The sequence below is a fragment of the Rhinopithecus bieti genome, unplaced genomic scaffold (assembly GCF_001698545.2).
Source record: "Rhinopithecus bieti isolate Rb0 unplaced genomic scaffold, ASM169854v2 scaffold_35119, whole genome shotgun sequence".
Lineage (NCBI taxonomy): Eukaryota > Metazoa > Chordata > Mammalia > Primates > Cercopithecidae > Rhinopithecus > Rhinopithecus bieti.
This window is the reverse complement of record NW_016856350.1, coordinates 1-6,530: the sequence shown is the minus strand read 5'-3', so window position 1 is coordinate 6,530 and position 6,530 is coordinate 1. Positions and strand designations below refer to the sequence as shown.

General features: G+C 38.3%; 1 pseudogene; it reads right to left on the bottom strand.

The window, feature by feature from the left end:
• Positions 1-4,264: 4,264 nt before the first annotated feature.
• Positions 4,265-5,251, bottom strand: LOC108525315 (olfactory receptor 52J3-like; annotated as a pseudogene).
• Positions 5,252-6,530: the final 1,279 nt, after the last annotated feature.

The window sequence follows — 6,530 nt, the reverse complement described above, 5'->3', positions numbered from 1 at the left end:
GTAAATTACATTGGAAATATGGAAATAAAATTGGTTAAGACTTATAAAGAGACATGATATGCTTTGTGGAAGAAGGTTTGGAATGAGTTTTGAAAGATGTGCAATTATTAATTGGAATTAAACAATACAATGAATTAAAGGAGGGAGTTTATGATTAAAAATATAATGAATAAAAGCAAAATATTGCTTCATTGATCATTAAAATATAAATTGGAATTAATACTAGAGATATATTTGAGAATTTGAGTGGCTTAGAGGCAGAGGTCTTAGCTTTCTGCTTCACTGGCATTTAAACCATGCCTAGAGGAGTGCCTGGCACTCATCTATTGTCAAATAATTATATAGTGAATAAATGAATTAATTATTAATGGAGTTTAATTAACACCAGGGTTAAGATTTCTACTGCATTAGAAGGCACCTGTGGTCATTAAGATATTTAAGTAAGGCAATTTCACATTTGAATATTTATAAAATATTTATGCTGTGCCCTTTTGTAGATTCATGGAAAAATTCCTCATGGATGTGGGATATACCTTCTTCTGTTATTAGTACTGAGGATAAGCTATTTATTATTTCAATTTTTAATTTTTTAAATTGCTTCTCCTTTGTCCATTTTCTCATTTCCTAAATTTTGCCAGTGTTATTGATTTGTTTCGATTTTGGTTTTATCAGAAGCTCAGTAAGCAAAGAGAAAATTGAGGTCTCATATGAGATGCATAACTTTGGAAAGACAGAAATATTCTCTGTCTCTAGGGTACTGCCAGACTCCTAAGGGAAGTGTCTTGACTATTATAAACCTTATTGCAATCAAGGTACTTGCCAACCTGAACTACACTTGCAGGATATTCCAAAACAAATACTTACACTTTACTTTTCTGAAACTAAGATTAACATGGGTGTTTTTACATTAAGTAGAAGAGGCACTCAGATATTCAGCATGCTATGATTAGAGAGACAGTGGTCTGTTCCTTACTCTGACAGAGGAGATAATGAAAAAGAGGAATGATTTTTATGAAAGACATTAAATATACGAGTAATACTGTATAATAGTAAGGAACGTGATGAGGAAAGAGCATATAAATAACTGCTGATGCAATGAGGGATATCTGTCCTAGGTTTTGTTCCTCCTCACCTAACTGAAGTCTGTTGAGTTTAAGACAGTAGTGAACAGAAAATATATAGTATCTCTTAATTGCATAGACAACAGTGTCAGACATAACTTCTTTTAAATTTCTAGATCCATGACCAAGCTATTTAATTTAACAGAGAGAAAATGTTACAATGATAACATCACTTTCAGTTCAGTTGCTCTTTATAATTGCATGAGAAATGCATGTACTTCATGTAAATCCCTTAATACTACTATTGATGTAGTAATACTAGCTGTTGTCATTGTTGATATTTTAAATATAATGCTATAGAAGTACAGTTTCATTCTGGCTTGAACCAGTGGGCAAGTGTTGAGATTACCAGGTATCTTTTAAAGGCCACTTGATTGTTCCATTCTGGTGATACCTGCTATGTAATGAATATTATGAATATTATGTGAGTATCATGGGCATTTTGGGTTGCCATTATTTTTTATTGATTGATTGATTTAATATTTTTGAGACAGAGTCTAGCTGTTGTTGCCCAGGCTGGAGTGCAGAGGTGCCATCTCAGCTCACTGCAACCTCTGCCTCCCAGATTCAAGCGATTCTCCTGCCTCAACCTCCTGAGTAGCTGGGATTACAGGCACCTGCCGCCATGCCGGGCTAATTTTTACTTTTAGTAGAGAGAGGGTTTCACCATGTTGGCCAGGCCAGTCTCGAAGTCTTGACTTCACAAAATCCACCTGCCTCAGCCTCCCAAACTGCTGGGATTACAGGCATAAACCCCCACGCCTGGCCAGGTTGCCATTATTCTTTTCATGGCTGTAATCCTAGGCATCCAAAAGGTGCCTAGGAGACATATACATTTTTGGTTTTAGTTGAATAAGTGTATAATTCATTGAGTTAAATTATTGAAGGGATAATCTTTAATGGCTCTGGGATCGTCTTCACGATTTATAGATGTAGAGATGAAGTCCATGGTTCTATAGGTAAGTGCAGTTTCAGCTATTTTCCTTCAGCATATGGCATTATATTTGTTTTCATGTTGCAACTGCCATAATTATTGGTTGGTTATAACACGTGCTATTAGAAGTCAGAGACTTCATTCTTCTAATTTTTATTTACATCTAACATCTAATGTTGGGGGAAATACACTTCATGGGTAGTTCCATGATGACAGTTTTGTTAGAAACACTAGCATTTCTAAAGTTTCACCAAAGAATAGAAAAAAAAATTATTTGATTTACATTTTCCTTTGAATGTATTTATTATAAATGTCTATATATCATAATTAAGAAAATTCTCAAACCCCACACTTAGAGATTGCTATCCTTAATGTATTATATAATTTAATAATAATTCAATGTAATTTTCATTAGTTTTTTAGTGTCAATCTATTTCTTATTAGTAACATCATACTATATATCAAGAAGCAGTACACTGTTGGATTAAAGATAAGGTCATCCTGCTTCTGACCTCTTTGTAAGTGTCTCAAAGACAAGCAGTGTGGTTCATTTACATCAGCTGTAAAATAGAACATTACTAGATATCTATTAAGTAACCAAACAATGTTAATAATTTTGAAGAAATGTTTTAAATATTTTAAACACTTTCATATGTAACCAATTATAATATTTGTGAAAATTACTCATGATACATATTTTAGTTGCTGTGTTTATAAAAATGAAGGGAGCATTATTTATTTACCCAGTCCAACATGTCTGAACCATACTGTTACCTCTCTTTATACACTCAGAGGGATACAGCACAGGGAAGACTCCAAATCAAAGTAAAATATTTATTGTGAACATTTTTTCCCTCTTGGGCTCCCACCTTTTCATTATCCTAGTAAAGAATAGATATAAATCTTCAGGTGTTTTTCCCTTTCATCTAGATTAGAATCATTCTGAGATAAACATCTACTTTTTTTCTTCTTATCCAGCATCCAAAGGATAGTCCACTTCTAATCTTATTTTATTTATTTCATTATTTTTAATTAGACTTGAAGATTGGAGGGATTTGCTATCATTGCCCTGTCATGCCACTAACCAATGGCACCTTCTTCAAGTCATCTATTTTCATACTGATTGGAATTCCGGGCCTTGAATCAGTGCAGCCTGGATTGGAATTCCATTCTTCATGTCTTTTATCTTGTCTGCTGTTGGAAATGGCCTACTCATCACTATCATCCACACTGAGCATGGTCTCCATGAGCCCATGTATATCCTTTTAGCTGTGTTGGCAGCTACTGACCTAGGCCTGACCTTATGCATTACTCCGAAAATGCTCATGATCTTTTGGCTGCAATCAAGGGAGATTTACTTTGACTCCTGTCTAATTCAAATGTATTTTACTCACACTTTCCAGTGCATGGAGTCTGACATTCTCCTAACCATGGCTTTTGACTGATATGTGGCTATCTGTGTACCCCTGAGACACTCTGCTATCCTCACTATGAAGGTGCTCATCAGCATCATTATGGTGGTGACCATTCCAGCATCTGTTATCATCATCATGTGTCCACTTCTAATTAAGTTGTGCCTGAAGCATTTCCATGCCACAGCCATCTCTCATTCCTACTGTGAGCACGTGGCTGTGGTAAAGCTGGCTGCAGAAAATGTCAGAGCCGATAAAGCTTATGGACTGTTTGTGGCTTTCTCAGTCCTTGGATTTGATGTGATCTTCATTTTCTTGTCCTATGCCTTTATCTTCCAGGCTGTCTTCAAATTGCCAAAGAAGGAGGCACAATTCAAGGCATTCAACACTTGCACAACTCACATCTTTGTCTTTCTCCACTTCTATATTCTCACATTTTTAATATATTTTATACACAGGTATGGCTTCAGTGTTGCTCTTTATGTACACATTCTTCTGTCCAACTTTTACCTGCTTGCTCCACCCCTGCTTAACCCTATTGTCTATGGAGTGAAGACCAAACAGATCCGAGAGGCAGCTATCAAAATGTTCACTCACAAAGATTGATTTACAGGCAATCCAACCCATCAGTCACTGTTCCTAATAATATACCTAGTAATACTTGTCATGCAGAGTTGTACTTTAAGAATCTTTGTATTATTTTAGTTTACACAGGATAAGTGCAAATTTTATTCCTTTACGATTTGCAGAATATCTTGATATGAAATTCATTTACAAAACAATTACCTAGTGAAATCTCAAAATTGACTTTTGTCAGCCATATCCACACCCTCAAGAAGTAAAGAAATAAGAGACCTTGAAGTGAAAGTATGGACCACATGCTCACAAATCTGCTTGGTTCTCACACCATAGATAATAGGATTGAGGGCAGGTGGAATGACCACATAGAGGTTGGCAACAATAATGTGGACATAATGGGGAATTTTTTGCCAAATCGATGGGTGAGGAAGGAGAAGAGAGAGGGTGTATAGAAAACACACAGCACCCCAACATGTGAGCCACACATGCTCAGTGCTTTATGACGAGCTTCTTGAGATGGGAGGTGGAAAACAGCTTGAAGAATGCAGGTATAGGAGATTCCAAAAAGTGTGACATCCAAAATAAGAAAAGAAGCCACAAAAAGCCCATAAATCACATTGAGGTGAATGCTAGCACAGGCCAACTTGCAATGCCCATGTGCTCACAGCAGGAGTGGGCAATAATCCGAGCCTCACAGAAGGGCAGATGATGGTTTAGGTAGACAATGGGCAACATGAGCAGGACTGGGCACAATATAATGCCCACACCAATGCCTGCCAACACTTGGGGTGTCAGAATAGAGGTATAGTGGAGTGGTGTACAGATGGCTACATAGCAGTCAAAGACGATTGCCAGCAGCACAGTGGACTCCATTCCTGTGAAGGTGTGTATCAGAAACATCTGGGCTACACAGGCTCCAAAGCCAATTTTATGTGCATCAAACCAGAAGATGCCTAACATACGAGGCACTGAGGATGTTGAGAGGGCTAGGTTATGGCTGATAAGACGGCTAGAAAGTAGAACATAGGGTCCCAAAGAGTACACTCAGACCAGATTGTCAGTAGAATTGTAGCATTGCCCAGCAGAGCCATTCAGTAAACAGAGCAAAAGGGCAGGGAAATCCAGCCATGGAAAGCCTCAAGTCCTGGGATGCCTGTCAGAAAAAAGGTATCTGGGTAGAAAATGGTGGTGTTGGTGTGGAACATCTTGCCATTAATGACAAAAGCAGTAGCTGACCACCGTAGAAGGAAAATTTAAATTTATAAATGTTTAGCTCAAAACCTCTCCAACAAGCTTAATTTTATGTCTAGTTTTATTATTAGAAAACTAATGCCAAAGTTTGAGTACAAAGTCAGATCTAGACATGGACTGAGCATTCTTTGACTGGAAGACAAATTAGCTTTATGACTCAGAGGGAGACCTGAGTCTTCCTCTGGGATTCTGGACAATAATATACTCATTTGTTCAAACCCCATACAAAACCTGGAAAGAATTTCAAAAATGAAGGTTAAGTTATAGTGAGATGTCAGTCTTTTTTGAAGACAAAGCAGACCTTAATTATACAGGTCAACGTACAAAATCACAGAAAGACAGACACTGATACCTGCCCACCAAACATGACAGTATATACAAAAACCTGAGGGTAACTAGCTATGAAGAATGACAAGAAATCTAGCAGAACTCTTAAACTGGCTTATTTGGTATCAGTAATTTCCATGGTGCATATTTAGAAAACCATACCCACAATAAAAACTTATGCTTTATTAATTTGTTCTTTATATGTTTATTCCTATACCCCATAGACACACTGTATTATATAATACTTTAGATGTGAATATAGTTGCACAAAGGTGAAAAACACTGCAGCTGGAAATCACCCCGAGAACAGAAATGTGTGTTTTTGCCAGTAGTCTTCTGGTGAGAATATAATTTATAAATAAGACCAACTTTTCTACTGGCTGATAAATTCCCAGGAATATTAATTGTATCTAATATTGTTGGGAGTGGGGAAATAAAGGGGTCTGTTGAAATAAGGAAACTTGTGGGGGCGGAGCAAGATGGCCGAATAGGAACAGCTCCAGTCTCCAACTCCCAGCGCGAGCGACACAGAAGACCGGTGATTTCTGCATTTTCAACTGAGGTACTGGGGTCATCTCACAAGGGAGTGCCGGACAATCGGTGCTGATCAGCTGCTGCAGCCTGACCAGCGAGAGATGAAGCAGGGCGAGGCATCGCCTCACCTGGAAGCCAAGGGGGAAGGGAATCCGTTTTCCTAGCCAGGGGAACTGAGACACACAACACCTGGAAAATCGGGTAACTCCCACCCCAATACTGCGCTTTAAGCAAACAGGCACACCAGGAGAATATATCCCACACCTGGCCGGGAGGGTCCCACGCCCACGGAGCCTCCCTCACTGCTAACACAGCAGTCTGCGGCGATCTATCCGCAAGGCAGCAGCGAGGCTGGGGGAGGGGCGCCCACCA